This window comes from Desmodus rotundus, chromosome 1 (genome assembly GCF_022682495.2).
Source record: "Desmodus rotundus isolate HL8 chromosome 1, HLdesRot8A.1, whole genome shotgun sequence".
Taxonomy (NCBI): Eukaryota; Metazoa; Chordata; class Mammalia; order Chiroptera; family Phyllostomidae; genus Desmodus; species Desmodus rotundus.
Window position 1 is genome coordinate 158,739,550 of NC_071387.1, and position 20,433 is coordinate 158,759,982.

The window sequence follows — 20,433 nt, forward strand, 5'->3', positions numbered from 1 at the left end:
GGGGAGAAGGAGAAGAAGGAGGAAAGGTAGGAGGAAGAAGAAGGAAAAGGAGAAGGAGAAGGTGGTGAAGAAAAAAGACGAAAAAGAAGGAGGAAGAAGAAAGCAAGACTAAACAGCACAAAATCATAGAACTATAAAGAAAGAGCATCAGATGTCCACAAATAGGGGGAAGAAAGATTTTGCATGGTTTCACATAATGTATCTTGATCTGGAAAAGTATAAATATTCATGATATATTAGATCATGTATTGAATAATACAAAACATGACAAAATATAAGCAAGTCTAAGTGGACTAACAGATTAATTATAAAAATAAAATTAAATATTCATCACATTGGTGAAATACTAAACACTTGATAACATTCTAACTCAAAATTAAGTGAACTACATAGGAAAGCTATTTAAAACTTGATAATATTTTAACTCAATGAAATTAAATGAAATACATAAAACCTATTAGCTGCTTCAAACAAAACCTTTATTTCTTTTGCAGAAAGAAAAATAAAATTAACAGAAACAACTATAACAAATATGTTAATATTAAATGTGAAAAAGTTAATATCTATAATGAATAAAAAATAAATAGATTTGTACAGGTATACCATGACAAAACATACCATAAATATGTGTATGTATAAAATTAAATGCACAGTAATAATCAAGGAAATTAAAACAAAGCAGGTTTATAACTCTATACTTCAAATGCATTATAAGTTATATAGTATGCAATGCTGATGAGAATGTGGTGAAGCCAGAACATTTAAACACAGGGAGGGATCTTGTAAATAATTGTAGTTATTTTGGAAAATAATCTGGCAATATGTATGAAAGAAAATTATAATATTCATATATTTTGATATTGAATTTATTTGAAATATTTTTCTGAAAGAAGGAACTAAAACTTTTATATACACATCTGTAATAAAATCATCTAAAATAATTAATATCTAAAAATCCTAACAAACTGGAAAATGCACATAACTTCTCCATTAAGTCAGACAATGACATATACTTCACAGGGCTCTTGTTGAATATTAAGTGTACTGATATCAATAAAATTATTTGTTAGCAAAACTAATATAAAATAGTTTGTTTCACTTCTCAAGGTATATAAATAATAAAATACCTCCATTATTTGAAGTATCTGAATTACAGACTTACGGGGACAGGCAAGATGATTGACCATCCACAGTGTGGGTCTGCCTTGGCCTCCTTTATTAGAACACTGTAAAACACTAAAGCGTTAACCTCACCCTACTCGTGCAGCTGAGGTAGTCAAGGGCCCAGTTCTAAAAGACGAACCATAAGTGGAAATGCTTGGTAGGACTCCAGGAACTCACTTTAAAGATGGATGGAATCAGCAGGAACACATTTTTCCTTCCATTTGCCTTTCCCACTTCTTCTTGCCTGAATTAGAGATCTGATCCCTGGAAGCCAGCTTTAGACCATATTGATGTCACATGAAAAATGCAGCAGAGTAGGAAAAGGAAAGAACCTGGATCCTAAGACTTAATTCATATCTTGCAATGCTGGCTTGGTGGAGGTATATGTTTTCAGTCTACTTTTGTCTGAGAAACTCCTTATTTCTCCTTCCATTTTAATTGAAAGCCTTGCTGGGTAGAGTAGTCTTGGTCGCAAGCCTTTGCTTCTCATTACTTGGAATATTTCTTGTCATTCCCTCCTGGTTTGTAGTGTTTCTGTTGAAAAATCAGCTGCTAGCCTTATCCGAGCTTCCTTGTATGTTACTTCCTGTTTCTCCCTTGTGGTTTTTAAGATTCTCTCTTTGTCTCTAAAATTTAGCATTTTAATAATGATGTGTCTTGGAGTGGGCTTCTTTGGGTTCATCTTCATTGGGAGCCTCTATGCTTCCTGAACTTGCATGTTTTTTCCCCTCTCCAGTTTCAGGAAGTTGTCTGTCATTATTTTTTCAAACAGAGTTTCCATCTCTTGCTCCTTTTCTTCTCCTTCTGGCATTCCTATGACTCAAATGTTGTTGCATTTCATGTTGTCTTGAAGTTCCCTTAAGCTGTCTTCATATTTTTTGAGGTGTTTTTTTTTTTTCATGCAGCTGCTCTACCTGGGTATTTCTTTCTACCTTGTCTTCCAGCTCACTAATTTGGTCCTCTACACGCCCTAATGTTCATAGCGGCACAATTTACAATAGTCAAGCACTGGAAGCAACCTAAGTGCCCATCAGTAAATGAGTGTATAAAAACTATGATATATTTACTCAATGGAATACTACTTTCTTTCTTGGGAAAAAAGAAAGAAGGAGCTCCGACCCTTCACAACAGCATGGATGCAACTGGAGAGCATTATGCTAAGTGAAATAAGCCAGACAGTGAAAGACAAATACCGTATGATCACACCTATAAGTGGAACCTCATCAACAAAACAATCAAAGTATCAAAACAAAAGAGCAAAATAGAACCAGAGACATGGAAATAAAAAACAAACTGACAGTAACCAGAGGAGAGGGGAGAGAGGGATAATGGGGGAAGTTAGGGGAAGGGTCCTCAAGGACCATGGATAAAGGACACATGGACATAGCCAAAGGGGGTGGGTTTGAGGGTGGGAGGTGAGGATGGGTAAGGTGGGGTTGAGTGTGGGGGGGAAATGGAGACAACTGTACTTGAACAACAATAAAAAAAAAGAACTTAACCCACTTTACTAATACTGGATTTTCTACATCCATCTTCTTTGTGTAAGATAAATGAATATATTATTTAAGTTGATAATTTGTTTTACTTGCATTAAAATGAAACCTTGTTATTGGTTTTATTTTTTGTCATTTTACCCAAATTCCATATGTGTGTGTATGTGTATGTGTCTATACACATGTACATTATTTGACTATATATAATGAAGTAAAAAAATTAAAATGTTTTTTGCATTTAAAATATTCTTTGATAACTTTCTAAAATGGCAAGTCAAAGGCAAATGTTATATGCAAAATCATTAAAAGGTACTTGTTCATTCAAATCGAAATTACTCGTAAGGACAATATTCCTGAATATTTTCCTCATGTCCTTCTGTGTGTTCCAAGCTACTTCATCCAAAACCCTAGTGCTCTAATTAAATCTAAAACATTGCCCTGAAAAAAATGTGCATAGCTCTTATTTCCAACTTTCAGTTCATCCCTACAGGATATGTGGACATATGAACTGATATCAACCAACTTTAATAAATAATATTTTCATTTTACCTGCACTTGTATGTAGAACTAAACTAAGAGTCTTATAGTCATTTACATTTATTCAGACTATTTGGTAAGAAATGTCTAGAAGAACACTTTATGATTCAGTTACAGTGATTACTAAGGCAATTGCCTTTTAAATCTTTAGGGAGTTCTGTATATAAATTCATTTGGTTCCTTGAATCAAAATGTGCTTTATTTTATGAGGTATTTTAAGATCCTCAAATATTACTTGAAGAACTTCTTTATTTCTTAGTGAATTCCAAAAGAACACTTGAACTCTACCACACTAAATTTTACTAGTTCCAATGTCAGTATTTTAGTATTATGGGGAACACCTACTATGTGTTGGAAACCTTGTTAAAATTTTATTTGCAAGTTGTTTTAATTTACAAAATATCCTGAATTAACCTTAGAGATTTTAAGCAATTTACCCATTTTCTAATCACTAATAAAGGACTAGTCCAAAATTTTAGTGGGATCTGACTCCAGAGGCAATTTTCTTAAACTCTCCATCAAAACATCTCTGTCTGGCAAAACTTGCTTTCTACCTTCCATAGGAAATTACATATTTTACCACAGCTATATTTCACAGGATCTGTGTTCTACTTTTTCAATGACTCAATAAAAACAGTTTCAGTGCTTTAGAGAAATATTGAATTCTTCTTCCCCAAATTTCTTCATCCAATTTGAAGTTTTACAGAAGAAGATGCCTTTAAAAACTTTCTCTTTGACATGACTTAGTCTTCATTGCTGTTCTGATGCTAAAACAGGCTTGTCAAGCAACATCTACCCACTCAAATTATTTGCAGCAATAGAGAGGTACACATTAAATTAAAGTATGATGGCCATGGTACTTTAAAAACTTTCTTCTAACATGCTTTTTAAGGCTTAGATTCTGGAATTTTATAACAATATAGTGTTTCGTACAGAAATGTCGTCAATTTTTACTGCTCTCCTGGTTTCATCTTATCTACAGATTAAATTATTGACAAGTTTTGTATAAAGTCGCTTGAAATATTTCATATTTTGAAACTGTTGGCAGTGATTATGCTGAGCCTACAGAACGCAAATGCAAAGGAATTGGACTTTAGAGACCTTTATCATTCAAAAAGTCAAGATCCATATTTGTGTCTTTTTCTTTTTTTACATTTTGGAAGAAAATAACTATGCATTCTGGTAGTTTTTAAATCACTTAGTTCTAAACATGCTTTTACATTGCTTCAGAAATAAAGCAAAATAAGCTATTTTTTATTTTCAATAATATATTTGAAACAGGTTAACAATTTCAACAGTGCTGAATTAAAATTACATAAACTAAATGTAGGCTAAACTAAAAATAGCCATTTAGGCATATATATTTTGGATATTTTAAAATATATTACCAATACATAGATACACATATGTACCTACCTTCATACATATGTATATATTTTTATTTATGTATGTGTACAATTATGTACTCACAATTATACATTTTAAGTTTATTTTACTTGAAATTGTATGCCAGTGTGAAGTATAAGGTACCTTACGACACAGAGGAGTCTACCTATCTTGCTGCAGTCTCTCTGTCCATCTGTCCACCTGCCCCATCCATCTTGACTTTCAATAAAATTGCACTGACTGCTTACAGTATATGCTGGAAATTTGGATCCTTGATTTATTTTATACCAACATCTCATATATGTTGGTATAAAATAAAATTTTTACACACTATAAGGTACCATAATATAGTGGCTTCAAGCATAGGTTCTAGAAAGAAGTTAGCTGACTTTGAGACACGTTTGTTATTTATTGCTTGTATGACATTTGATAAGTTATTTAAACTCATTTGTGTCAGTTTCTTTATATATAAAACAGAAACATAATTTACTTTTCTTTTCTAAAGTCATAATCTGAATGCTATCACCGTTACTACTATCTTCGACTCATTGACCAGAATTTAACCACATGGGCATAGCATACCACAAACATTTCTGAGGGAAAGTGTTTCCTATATCTTGAATCTCATGCAGCTATCTAAAGTTCAGTGGTGACTCATATTAGGTAACCACCTTCAGTTTATTCTCAATACAACAGCAATGAGTGATTCTTATAAACTATTGCTCAGATCTCGCTATTCCTCTATTCCGAACTTTGTAATAGTTCCTATTTTACCCAGGCAAAAGCCAGAGTTGGCAGGAATCACTCTGTCATTGAGGTTTACTGTTTCAGCTGGTAAATATTTAAAAATTAAGTCTCTGGGGGGGAAAGTGTATGTATATATCCATACATTAATTTATTGTAAAAGTTTGCTAATATAAAGGGCATATAAAACAAATTACAAATAATACAATATGTAATGTTCTTTATCAAAAGTTATATAAACATAACTTCAATTTGAATTTCTATTTCTTTCAAAATCTACTATGTTATAATTCTATTATGAAACCTAGTTTCTCAAAATCAGGTTATGAATAAATGTAAATCACTATTCTACTTAAGAAAGTTGCTACTCACGTCACTGGCAAACAAGGGTAGTTCTGATATGAAGGCTGTTTGATATTTTGTGTTATGTCCCAAGTAAGACAAAAGTGAAATACTGCAGATGTGCATGTTCAGACTTCTCTCCTTAGTCAATGAAATGAGTGAGTTCTTTGGTAAATCATTTGATAGTTTTTGAATACTGGAAGGAAGCATCCTCATTTTTTTGTGCTATTCACAGTGTAGCAGTTACAAAACATAACATCATTTTAAGTTTTAACTTCATTACTAAATTTCCCTCATCATTTTATAAAACAAGACAATAATTATTTAATAAATCAATCACAGATTTATAACACTGACAATTTCTGTGTTGTAGACACTCCAGTCACAACCATGAGGACATCCCTGAGTGTGAGTCTGAGAAGAGATGTGCAGTGACTCACCATTATATAGCATTCTTACCAGATTGGCACAATAGATGTAGTAACCCCAAGAGCATGTACAATAGTAAAATGTACTTAAATAATCAAGAAGTGATGAGCTTTAAATATTTCTGTGGGTTTAATATAATTTATTAATTATAAGAATATATAATTGAAAATTTTCAATGGAAAGTTACAAATGATCACAAAATTTAGAAGTCACCCCATTCTTATTTTGCACATGCACTTGATTGTTCTCTATATAAAGAAAAGGGGTGAAAATTTTTATTTTTAGAACCCCTAACTGGAAAATACTCAAAACAAACTCTATCTTTTTTATTGTAATTATATTTTATGGATTATGTTATTACAGTTGTCCTGACTTTTCCCCTTTTGCCACCCTCCACCCAGAGCCCCCTACTCCCTCAAGCAATCCCCCCACTATTGATTGTTCATGTCCATGGGTCATGTGTTTAAGTTCTTTGGCTACTCCATTTCCTATACCGTACTGTACATCCCCATGGCTATTCTGTAACTACCTATTTGTACTTCTTAATTCCCTCACCTCTTCACCTCTTCACCCATTCTCCCTCTCCCCCCTCCCACCTGGCACCCATCTGGTAACTAACTTCTTTTCTCTCACTGCTTTTAAGAGTCTCTCTTTAACTGTTGGCCTTTTAATTATGATGTGTCTTGGAGTGGGCCTCTTTGCATCTATCATAATTAGGATTCTCTGTGCTTCCTGAACTTGCATGTCTGTTTCCTTCACCAAATTAGAGAAGTTTTCTTTCATAATTTTTTTCAGATAGTTTCCCAATTTCTTGTTCTTTCTCTTCTCCTTCTGGCACCACTGTGATGCAAATGTTGGATCCTCTGGAGTTGCCCCAGAGGCTGCTTATACTATCCTCATTTGTTTGAATTCTTTATTTTCTTGTTCTACATGGTTGTTTTTTCCTGCCTTATGTACAAAATCACTGATTTGATTCTCAGCTTCATCCACTAGACTATTGTTTCCCTGTAAATTGTTCTTTATTTCAGTTGTATCCTTGATTTCTGACTGGGTCTTTTTTGTGCTGCAGAGGTCCTCACTAAGTTCCCTGAGCATCCTTATAACCACTGGTTTGAACTCTACATCTAATAGGTTGCTTATCTCCTTTTTGTTTAGCTCTTTTCCTGGAGTTTTGATCTGTTCTTTCATTTGGCTCATGTTTCTTTGTCTCCTCATTGTGGCAGCCACCCTCTGTTTGTTTCTATGTATTAGGTGGAGCTGCTTTGACTGTGTGTCTTGGTAGTGTGGCCTAATGTAGTAGGTGTCCTATAGGGTCCAGTGGCACAGCATCCCCTATCACCCAAGCTGGGTAATTGAGGTGCGCCTTTCATATGGGCTGAGTACACCTTCCTCTTGTAGCTGAAACTTGATTCCTGTTGGCAGATCAATGGGAAGGATTTACCCAGGCCAGCCAGCTGCAAGGACTGGCTGTGACCACTGGCCACCAACCTCTGCTGTCTGTGGAGGATCAGCTGTGCAGGGACAGGGTGGTGGTGCTCTGACATGGTCTGTAGCTGTCCACTGTGTGTGCTGGCCCTAGGGTTTCCCAGGTGGTACAGGACAAGGTCACCCCCCAACTTTGTTTTGCCTGGGGCACCTTGACTGAGCAATATGAGATGGCAGCTATTTGTGCTGGGCTTTGAGATTCCCAGGTGAAGCCAAGCTATGAATGTAGGCTGGCTGCTGCTAGCACCTGACCTGGGCCTCACTTAGGCCAGCTATTGCTTGTTTGATAAGATTTAGGAGCTAAGACCAGCCATTCTTCTAGAAAAGCAGTTTGGGTGGGCCTGTAAATTGGTCTGGGCAGAGCCTCTGGGGACATCTAAGGCAGGTCAAACAGTGTTAACTAGGTTGATGAAGTCTTAAATATGGCACCTGCTAGCTGGCTTTGTGGAGGGATGGTTCAGGAAAGGGACAATGGCCTCTGTTCACCTTGATGCCAGATACTTCGGTTTCTCCCTGTGTACAACTGGTGCCTTTCAAGCTGCTCTCCTAGTGCTGGAGCTCAGAGAGAGTAAGTCTGAGCAGGTGAGTCCAGGTGTGGGTTCTTGAAGAGTAACTGCTTGGGGCTCCAGCAGTTTCTCCCACTGACTCAATCCCTGCTGATTTTTGTAGTCAGAAGTTGTGGTCACTTTTCTTCCTGGCACTGGAATCCTGTCCTGGGGTCTAAGTGGGTCGGGGACTCCTCACTCTTGACATATCCCTCCCAAATTATTATTCACATGGGTGTTGGGCCTGCCCATTCTACGTCTTCACCCCTCCTACCAGTCTAGATGAATGTGGTTTCTTTAATCCTTAGTTGCCAGACTTCCATTTAGCTTGATTTCTGATGTTCCTGGGTGACAGTTATTCTACATTTTAGTTGTAATTTCAATGTGGTTGTGCAAAGAGGCAAGCCATGTCTGCTTACACTGCCATAATAACCAGAAGTCTCAAAATAAACTTTATCTTTTTTAAAGTGTCCCTGAGGATGGATATGGTATCTGTTTTTCAGAGTCATCTCAGTAACATGTCAGTGTCAAATGAAGTTGTCTTTTAATATCTAACATCCATGAGATTTAATGACTAGTTAGATGATAATTTTATACTTCCCAGCATCAAATAATTATATTGTAGAGAATGCAAGCAAATAATTTCAAATTTGTATCTCAAAACAAGATCAATTTTAGAGGTCAAACACATAGATGAACACGTATTCATTGTTACAGGATTGTATCTCTCCCATTAGCTTTATTGGTCTCTAAGTCTTATAAGTCAGAATGTGTCACTCTTCTTTTGTTTTTAGCCTTAAGTGGTGTCCCACATTTTTCATTCTTTTGCCTTATAAACTCTAGCAAATCACGTTATAAATACTAAACTAGTGGGAGCCACTGATAGATTCTGAAGCCTGCACCGTCTTTTATGTTTCTGACTATTTCTTTTCAGAACACTTCTACTACGTTCCCTTCTTACCACAGGTGCAGTCTTCCAACAGTTACTTAACACTCACACTTTCCTTTCTCTGCCTTTTCCTGTGTGGTGCAGACAAAACGTAAGGGTTATGTAAATGTCACAATTAATCATAATCCACAAGAACTGAATGGAAATGTAGGTCTTCCTTTGGAAGAAGATTCTGAACTTGGAAAAGGCCCATCATTGTAACTTTGCCCCATACTCTTGGTGTTAGGATATGGGTTTTTTAACAGTAGATAGAGAATGGAATGGAACTAGACCTCAGAAAATCAGTGCTAGCATGCTAGAAGACATGGAGAGTCTTGATATCATACTACTCTGAATGAGACTATGAGAAAGTCATGAATACCCTGTATATTGGTTAATTTATCAGTGAAAGAAAGTTTGGAACTAGATGTTCTAGAGTATTTATTCAACTCTATAAATGTATTGAATATTTTATGTTAATATAAAAATGGATAGTGGTATGATCAGAAATACTGAGTAATAACATGTATCTTGCCTTACAGAATGTTGTAGTGTCGGTCCAGTCATATGAACCCAGTGCAAGATTATGCTATGGTCACATATTTTCTGTAACCAGAGAAATCTGTTACAAAATTCTGATCAACCAAAATTTGTTTTTTTAATACTCCTCATCTTGTTTTCAATGGTGTCATTCCCAAATGGCACTATGCTTTTGTTGCTCTTTAAAACCCTAGCACTCAGAGAACAATTAGTCATTCTAATGTTGTCTAACAATGTCATTCTAATGACTTATCTGAATAATAGCTTACATGCACATAGCATGCAGATATTAACAAGAGAAGTTTTAACAATTTCTTAATATGGAAATTTCGCCATTTGAAGGAAATCCCAGGATCGGAAATATCAAGAGAATACACATGCTTATATAACTACTGAAGGTCAAAACTGGAAATGAACTCAAGGTCTTACAACTGCCTCCAGATTCAAAGTGCCTTTGATGGCTTTGACACAAAGCGGGATGGATCCCTGAACTGTATGAAAGGTGCAGGGTCTATACAATGTTAAATGGGAAATGAGCTTCAGCGATTTTTGTGATGAATGTCTGCGAAAACACAAAATGTTGATTTTAATGCTCTAAGAATTCCTAAATGGCACAATAAGACCGACTGAAAGTGTAGGATCTAAGTTGAAAAGTACAAGCATCAAGTACCTTTTAAAGGGGATGATTAACAACAAGCTAAAAGAAAAAAGAACCCTGCCTAATTTATAGACATAACTTATAAAGGTCTGGGTGATTCCCCAGAAATCTTGTCCCTTGAGTCATATAAGAAAGGTTAAAAAGAAAAAAGAAAGGATTACTGGAAATTCTAAATGTAAAACATAAATACATTGAACCCCAATGTCAATGTATTATATTTTAATAACAGGGTTGAGGGGAAAGCCATTGTGTTAGATCTAATAATTTTCAACTCTTTACACATCTAGTAATTTTAAAAATGTATGTATATAAGAATGTGTTGGTATGTAAAGAAGATGTATATCTTCCCATGCTACCATTTAACGTTAAACTAATTATTAATCTGAACCAAAAGAATCACAATAAAACACTATATATTTTAAATTATTTTGCTGTCAGTGTGTTTGATTGATTTCATTTATCAACTGCTTATTGCATTCCAAGGATCAGGCTACTTGTTTGAGCTACAATGGATACACAGATGATAAGGGCCCACCTCCCATGAGCCTGGGAGTTCTTTTGAGGGAAGCATATCAATGATATAATTACACATTTAAACATATAATAAAGAAAGAACTCATGGACACGGACAGCAGTGTGTGATTGTCGGGAGAGAGGGAATGGGTGGAGGTGGAAAAGGGCATGGGGGAATAAATGGTAAGGGAAAATATAATAAAAATAACTATTAAAAATAAAATAAATGTAAAATTATAAATTCAGAGGTAAAGTTATACCAAAAACAGAAAGAAGTATGCACTTAATAGAAAAATTGATTCAGAAAGGTTTTGCTATTTGTTCACGTGTGTAACTTTATTGCATTTTTAAATTTCTTATTGAAGTAGTGTTAAAGATTTGTGATTCTTAAAAAATCAATTGTCTTCTTATTATAGACAATAAAAGACAGAGGAAAGATATACCAATGATGTCTAATGATACTAAGTAAAGCATGTCTTCTACCCAGACCACAGTGTAATATATGGAAGGATTCTTAAACCTAGATTGAAAAAATTTTATAGAGTTTTTGATGGTGGCTTATCTTTTCTCCTTGGCCTAAATATAATGCAGCAAATGAGACCCAAAGACATATATCAACACATGACCCGAGACAAAGATGCTACAATTATCTAGGAAAATAAATGGAGACATAATGGTTGGGCTGTTTAATAACTATTTTAGTCAGATCTTGAAACATATTTAATAGCTTCACTTAGGCATGGCTAAAAATGTCCTGGATTAATGGTGTTCTTGATGTTCCTTGATGTTTCTTACTCCTTGAATTAATGAGACAGAACATAGTGCTGGAGTCAGCAATAGAAGTAAATATTGTACATCAATTCTAGAGGAAACCCAACAACTTTTCTCATAAGGAAAGAACACAGCAAAGTTATTTAACTATCTTTTGTCTTGTGTTATGTTTTTCTGGAGGCTTAGGAAACAGGATAACCATGTTTTAGCTTATATTTAATTTTTTACATTAATTTACTATACACCTATGTTGAAAGAAACATTTTTTGGTATTAAAATAAAATTGTTCATCTCAGTGTATATATAGAGCTAAATATATATATGATATTGGGAGCTTCCTTAAATTTTGGACACCTTTAGAAATTGTTTCTGTTGTATTCTGGGGTTTCACAGTGATGCGTCTACATGTGAACTCTTTTTTATTTAACAACTTGGATTCACTCAGATTCCTGAAATGAAAAAGTAATATGTTTCACAAATTAGTTTTGCAAACTTCCCAGTTAATAGTTTTCTCTCCCAATGCCTCTCTTCTTCCTTTAATCAGCATCCTCCTTGGTTCTCAGTTGTTTTCGCATAGTTTCCGCCTATATCTTACTCTGTTACCAGACAGGTTCTTCAGAATCTATTTTCCAGTTTTTAAATTATTATTATAGCTATGTCTAAATTTATGATTACACCATGATTTTAATTTCTTGAAGGTCTGCTTTTCTCTAAGTTTGCTTTGTTATATTCTGTACTTTTTTCCTTTTTGACCTTTACTTATATTACAGTTTTATTTATGTTCCTAAAGTTTCCTCAGTGTGAAATATACACACATATGGAAAAGTACATAAAATATAAATGTAGAGATCAATAAGTTATTATAGAATAAGCATTTGCATAATTTATACTGAGGTCAAAAGCTACTATATTTCCAGCAGTTATCTCTTTATATCCTTTTAAAATTATGACTTTCTTCATATTGTGCAAAGGCAATTACTACCTTGAATTTTATGTCTACTATTTATTTTCTGTTTTTACCTTTAACATACCAGCAATGAGTATAAATTATATACCTGGTTTTTGAAACTATGTAAGTGGAATCCTTCAAGTTCAATTTCTTTCACTTAAAAAATGTGTTTGTGTCATTCATTTTTCTTGTTTTAGTAATATAGCAGGAATATAACATTTTATTTACACATTCTATCTTGTATATTAGATTGTTTCCTGTTTGGAGGCTATTACAAAAATATGACTATAAACATTCTTGATATACAATACAATAGTTTTTGTTAAGTTCCAGGATTGTAATTATTTACTCATTGAATATATGAAACTTCAACTTTACCAGATGATGACAAACTGTTGGCCAAATTAGTAGCACTTCTCACACCTGTCAGCAGTGTACGTGCATTGCCATTGTCACCAACAGTTCACACTGGCAATCCCATTTAACTTTAGTCATCTGTATAGTAAATTCTTACTTTGTTTTTAATGTATGTGTTTTACATCATGAATGACACTGAACAGCTTTTCATATCATAACTACACATTGGGCATCTTCTTCATAGTGCCATAAACACCATCTTATGTTAAAGTGAATATCCAAATTTCATTCCGATATTTTTTCATTTGTGATTTCTAAGACTTATATACATATATATTATATACATATTTTACATGTATATATTTTTTTATCGTGTTAGTTTTCTGGATTTAATTCTTTATCAAGATGAAATGCCCACTTTATATTTTATGTATTTTTATGTATTTCTGTTTGCTTTTGCTTTTTAAATTGTTTTCATAATAATATAGCTTCATCAACTTTATTTAGGTTAGTATTTGCAAGTATATTATTTTCTACTGTGCACCTTCTGTATAATCTTTTGTTTTCTTTCCTATAAGTAACACATTGTTTGATTTCAGTTTTTTATTACTTTTAAAAATTTTTTGAAGATTTTATGTATTTATTTTTAGAGAGAGGGGAAGGGAGGGAGAAAGTGAGGGAGGGGAACATCAATGTGTAGTCAAAGATTTTGTTGTATTTCAGTTGCATTCTTATCTTCTTCAAAAAGATAAGACAATATATGCCTAAAACGTTGCATATTTTCTGACAACTTGAATATTAAAATGACACCAATTTGGCAATATTTTTATTTTCTTAATGCATGCTGATATGACAGCTGTCACAATACAATCTAACAAAATTGTTTTGAATGAAGTTAAAGATAACTAAGCACTACTAGAGCCATGGTATGGAAAAAAACTAAGCAAATTTTTGGTCAAACCAATAGTATTTGTCTTTTTTGTGACTAGCTTATTTCATTTAGTATAAATAATGTATCAAGGTTATCCTTGTTGTTATGTCAGAATGTCCTCTCTTTTTTAGGCTGAATAATATCCCATTGTATGTCTACACTATTTTTTGTTTATACAGGGTGCAGCAGAAGTAACACCTGTGTGAGTGTGGTTGGTAGGGTAATAAAATGTGTGTAATAATTTATAATTTTAATTTGAACATTTCACCTAAAATGTCATATGCTTTTTTGAATATGATGTTATGTTACAGAATTACATGCTTTTGTTTTTGTAATAAAATATTTTGTTATAAAAAGGGGGCATTATTTGTGTCGGACCCTCTATATTGAACCACTGATGAACACTTGGGTCGTTTGTATCTTTTGACCATTGTGAATAATGTTTCTATGAAACGTGTCTACAGAAAAGTATTATTTTAAGCTACAAAGTTTGCTGAATTCAGTTTGCCAATATTTTGTTGGAGATTTTTACATCTATGTTCATCAGGGATATTGATCAGTCACTCTTGTAGCATCTTTGTCTGGTTTTGGTATCAGGATAATGCTGGCCTTATAAAATAAGTTTAGAAGTGTTCCCTTCAATACTATTTTTTGGAAGACTTTAAGAAGGATTGGTATTAATTCTTTGAATATTTGGTAGAATTCACTAGTGAAGCTGTCTGGTCCTGGACTTTTGTTTGTTGGGTGGTTTTTGATTGCTATTCAATTCCCTTACTAATAATCAGTCTGTTCAGACTTTCTATTTCTCCATGATTCAGTTGTGGTTAATTTGTATATTTCTGGGAATTTATACATTTCCTCTAGGTTTAACCCATTAAGTAATTTGTTATGACTGCAAGAAAAACTAATATACTTGCTCTCAGTCTTTTTTGGATCCTGTGTACATGTGTGTGTGTGCATCCTAACTTTCTCTCTCTCTTTATATATGTGCATAGATAGACACATGTGTGTATATACACATATACATATATAAATATATGTACATATATTTATGTATTTATGTGTGTATATATGTATACACACATATATCTATATGTGTATATTTATCTGTATATGTGTGTGTGTATCTGCAATTGAATCTGACAAATGTAGCATTTATCTTTAGAATCTCTACAGTCAGGGAGGCTTACTAAACTAAGGGTTTGAATGGGTGTTAAAGTGCTGTGCCACAATAGCAACCCAGGTGGTATTGCTGTAAATCTGGTAATTGATATAATGGGCATATATTAAGAATAAAAAAAAATTTCATTTGTTATTCTTCATGGATCAAAGGGCAAAAGAAATGCACTTAAGTTGAGTGGAGGACAAGAATCTAACTCATGTTACTAAAGAAAATTGTCAGATAAAAATAAATATATAAGAGATGAGAATATGGCATGCAGTCAAAAGAATGACTTTGAGGAAGGGTCAAATGGCCAAAAATGTCAGCTGTCAGAGAGATCAAAAAGGCTAAGATTTAGAAAGGCAGAAGTGGTGATTTATATGAGAACAGTTTCTGGAATATGTAGAGAGAGAAAAGAAATTGTACTGAAATGAGGAGTGAATAAGGGATAGGATTTTTATTCTTTTTTCATAATTACATAGATTGATTATTGCATATTGCTTCCTAGATAGCATTTTCCTATATCTTGAAGAATTTTCAGTAAATGAGTGGATCAAAAAACTGTGGTAAATTTACCCAATGGATACTACACAGCAGAAAGAAAGAAGGAGCTCCTACCCTTTGTGACAGCATGGATGGAACTGGAGAGCATTATGCTAAGTGGAATAAGCCAGGCGGTGAAATACAAATACTGTATGATCTTATCTATAAGTGGAATCTAATCAACAAAACAAACAAACAAGCAAAATATAATGAGAAACATTGAAATAAAGAACAAACTGATAGTAACCAGAAGGGAGGGGGGAGAGGGAAAATAGGGGAAGGTCCATCAAGGAACATGTGTAAAGGACACATGGACAAAGCCAATGAACAAAGGCAGTGAAAGACAAATACCACATGATCTCACCTATAAGTGGAACCTAATCAACAAATCAAACTAATGAGCACAATAGAACCAGAGACATGGAGATAAACAACAGACTGACCAGAGGGGAGGTGGGAGAGGAATAATGGGGGAAAGAACGAAAGGGCAAGTCAAAGAACATGAATAGAGAGAGGACTGTGGGGAGGGGAGAGGCAGGGGAGAGCTAAGGGGAAAAAAGTGGGACAACTGTAACTGAACAATGATAAAAAAATTGAATTGCTTTCACATATTAAAGGATTACTATCCGATTGAAAAAAAAAGAATTTCAAAACAATCTATACACTCTGCACATACCTGGAGAGATTTTTTAAGCAATCACCAGTAAAAGAGTAGAAACACCTAAGCGGTATGGAAATGAGAAATGTTAGTCTCAACTTTTTCAAATGGGAGGAGTCTGGTAGAAGAAGATAAGAAACAACCTTACAGACTAACAGTGGGAGAATCTTCCAGGTAATAAACAGCTTGAAAGATTTTGTTTTGCTGTTTCTCTCCAAGTTAGGGAATGTCTCAAAATCTACTCTGACCTCAGCTGTAGAACGCATTTTTGTAGGATTCTCTTGTGAGGAGATTGCTGCAGGCACTTTGCAGAACACAGAAGGACTTTGAATTCATCTCTGCAGTATTGGCACAGAGAACAGAAACAGAAATATCTGAAGCGAAATAAGTATAAGCACCGTGTAGTTAAACAGAAAGTATATGTATTTTAAGAATAATCTTTAAGCAAAATCAGGCAGTAAGGTTATCAGCATTTTGGTGATTGGCATTTGAAATTGCAATGAACTCCTTGGGGCCTGCTTGTCTTATAACTGTACCTGAGAAATAGTCCCACAGCCGAAACTGAGGTGCTAGACCATCTATTCAGGACATGCAGAGCAGGTGTTTTTGTGCCCTTGGCCCTAAACATCTGGTGTTATAAAAGCATCATATGAGAGACAGAGAAGAGAATTGAAACCTACCTTGCCATGATGCAGGAGGGATAGCAGTTTCATGTATCTTACCTCCAGTGTAATGAGATTAGCTCCCTAGTGATAGAGTATTCCTCCAAAGAAAAATAACACCAGCTTTAAACATACTCCAATCCCATGGAACATGGCAGCTACTCAAACCAGTGCTAGTATAATGGGGCTCTTTTCCTCCCTGCATATGGCTGGAAACCAGAAAAGCTGACCATGTTCTCTTCCTCACTTTCTTATTTCTATACTGCACCACACCTGAGTGAGAGGAGAAATTATCATTGAATAATTTCAGAATTTGGATTATTATTCAGGATACATTCATTACAAAACTAAAAATTTTCTAATGAATGTATCATGTGTAGATCCTGAGAAAAAGCTCTTAATGTCTCATAATTCCTCTTACTAACTCTCCTGTGTTGATCTTCTCAGGTGGCTTACTCTCTTGATTAAACATTGACTTCCTACTGTGAACACACTCATTGTTTTCAGTTGTTCTGATCTTTGCTAGTCGAGGTAGGTTCCTGATTGTCATAAGTGTCTATTCGTGATATAGTCTTTCCTATAGGTCAGCCAGGCAACTGCTCAGCTCGCTGCCTGCTGAGCAGCCCAGCACCAAGAAATAGACAAGAGTCACACACAGTAACTATGTGATTCACTTAGCTTTTATTGAATGCAGGTTCACTCAAATTAGGACATCTACATACATTAATATCCTATTCACACTCTAACAATCTAAGAGGAATATAACATACACACACAGCAATCAATGAGGGATAATGAACCTGAGTCCCAGAGTCTGTCTGCAGGCCCAGGAGACAGCAAGGTGGGGAAGGGACTTGTCAGCATCTTGCAAAGAAGAGCTCTGGAGCTAGGTGGACAGCAAGCAGGGCAGGTGAAGTCCTCAGTCCACAGGACAAGCCTCTGGCAGCTGATGCCAAGGGCGGTCAGCGTGGCATCAGAGCAGCACTCTGGTGTGTGGAGCTCGGCTGTCTCAGCAGTGGTCTGGAGCCTGCCTCAGTTATACCTCGAAAGTGGTGTACTCCACCCTTCTGGGTCTTTTTGATAAATGTCCAGGCACCCCTGATGCCAAGTGAGGAATTTGCCCAGGAGCCTATGTATATGGGTGGTTCCGCTCTGCAGACACCACTGCTCTGACCACATGTTCAGATGTCTTAAGTGTGTCTCCTAAACAGATGTGTCTGCTATGACCATGTGGGCAGATGTGTCTGCCTGCCAGATGTGTTTACTCTGACCTAGGTAATTTTCCTCTTGGATGAAAGTGTCCCAGCTGACTGGCAGGCATTTTAGTTGATGTAAGTGACTCCACTTTGTTTTATACACTTTATGCTACCTTAGTCGGACCGATGCCACTTTATTGATCCTACTCTCCACACTAATGAGCAAAGTTCTTCAGCCACAAATGTATGTCACTGTGAAAGAGACATGTTCTAGTGGAGTCAATGTTTTACTAACGAGACTCCAGCTCTGCGAATGAAGCACCTTCGCAAAGTATGTCTGGTCCCCATACCTCTCATCCCAAACCCCAGTTTAAAAAACTAATCTGATCAGCAACAAAAATTATACATCAGGCAAATAAGTGATTTATACTTTCTCACGACCTTGTTACCAGCTTCTGTTACAGAATTAAAGAGAAGGGCGGTCCTTGACCCAGATGTTTGATTTTCTGTTTGGGTTTTATTTTCTTTTCTGACTTAGAATAAAAATAAAAAGACTGCTCTGATCATGCCATTGTAAGTCATAAGAAGGTATTTTTCCAATAGAGAAAGTTTGTCCTTTAAGCGTTTTATAACATATAGCATTAAACTGTCAAGATTCCCTCACCAAATAGTATATTGTGTTCAATTCACAATTTACCTCTATATCAGGAATACACATTCAATGGTATTGCCAGCCAGGGCACATGCGTATGAAAATTATGGTATTACATTGGAAACAGAAATATCTATTAAATTTGCTGTGAAATTTACATTACCTGAAAGCTATAATTACTGTCCTACCTAGTCTTACATTTGAAATCTTGAACTGATATTTAGGCAGCTTCAATGCACATGAATACATTTTTAAAGGGTTAGAGAAGGCACTATCTACTGTCAGATGTAAATGGGGACAGGTGATTTCAGTTTGCCATGGTCGGTATTTGGATATTCTTCTATCTGCGCAATAGGACTGGAACCCTGACCCTTTTGTGTGCTGACAAGGGTCATTAGTTCCTGAACCTCAGGGCCAGGCATCTGCAGAGAATTTGTTCTGAATACTGCTTCACGATAAAGGCTTAGAATGAGTTAAACCATCTATCACCCCTTAAGATTCTCCTCTTGGTTGTTGTCAACTTTGCTCTCTCCACTGGAGGAAGGGGAGACAGAATTAAGAAGTGAAAGTAAAGGAGACAACTAAGGAGAGCATGGAAAACTTTCACTTTCCCTTTTATTTGAAGCCCAACGCTGTCAGCAAAAGAGAACTACTGCGATATTCTGTTTACTACCTATGCCACTTTCTTTTCTTAAAGGTACATTAAGCACACACACCAGAAAGCAAATTTCCTTTCCTTCTAACATCCATTCTGTTACATCTATACTCACAACCCCCTTCCAATGTAAATCTTCACCTTCCGAGCCACCTCTAGAGGTTGATTTCAGTCTGTCTGGTGGAACTCTAATACCACCTCCATCATATTACACAGCAAAGTTTATGTTCTAAAGACAGTAAATAAGGTGAAAATATTTAATGATAGATTCTTGCAAATCTCAAAACTCATCTCTATAGCGTTAACTAGCATACCATAATATTTCAGTAAATCTAACACATTTTCCCCCAGAGTTAGAATGCATTGCTCATTCTTAGTTGAATATTTGATAAAATATAGGCCCATGATTTGGAAAAATAGATACTGTAACCGAACACGTGAAACACGTGTGCCATACCAAGGCACTCACTCTGGGAGAGGCATGGGGGCTGGGACAGACTGGCAGGACTGCAGACGCAGGCCTGTCTCACTTCCCCGAAAATGTTCCTGGAGCTTCATGACATGCAAAATAATCAGTATTTTTTATTTAAATTAATTTTTCTCACTCTGCTTCCTTCTGTACAACTTTCTGTTTTTCTTCCCCACCTCTCTCTCATTCTGAATCTTAAATTCTCTCTGCTGAAGTTTCTTATGTACAGCTCTTCTCTCTCCTACTAGACTTCAGTCCCTTCAAGGTCAAGGCTAGAATCTGAGCTAACTTTTTATTTTCCCAAGTAATTACCAAAATGCTTAGCAAAGTATAGGTACTCAAATGATAGCTGCAAATAAATGTTCACCTTTCTGGATGACATACAACACCAACCAGGGTTGTACGCTGTTTTTTTTAAGTTTTCAGGGAATACATATATGAAAAAAAAGTGTTGAAAAATGTTAACCCTTTCCTATAATCATATATATGGATAATTATATAGATACATATATATATAATATATACATGCATGCATCTCACATTGTATGATGACATATAATGATATCCAATGATAATGTAGATGTGATAGTGATTCATTAGTCATTTAGAGAATATGTGAAAATGGTAGTCTAAAGCATATCTAAAAATAAAAATGAAACTAGTA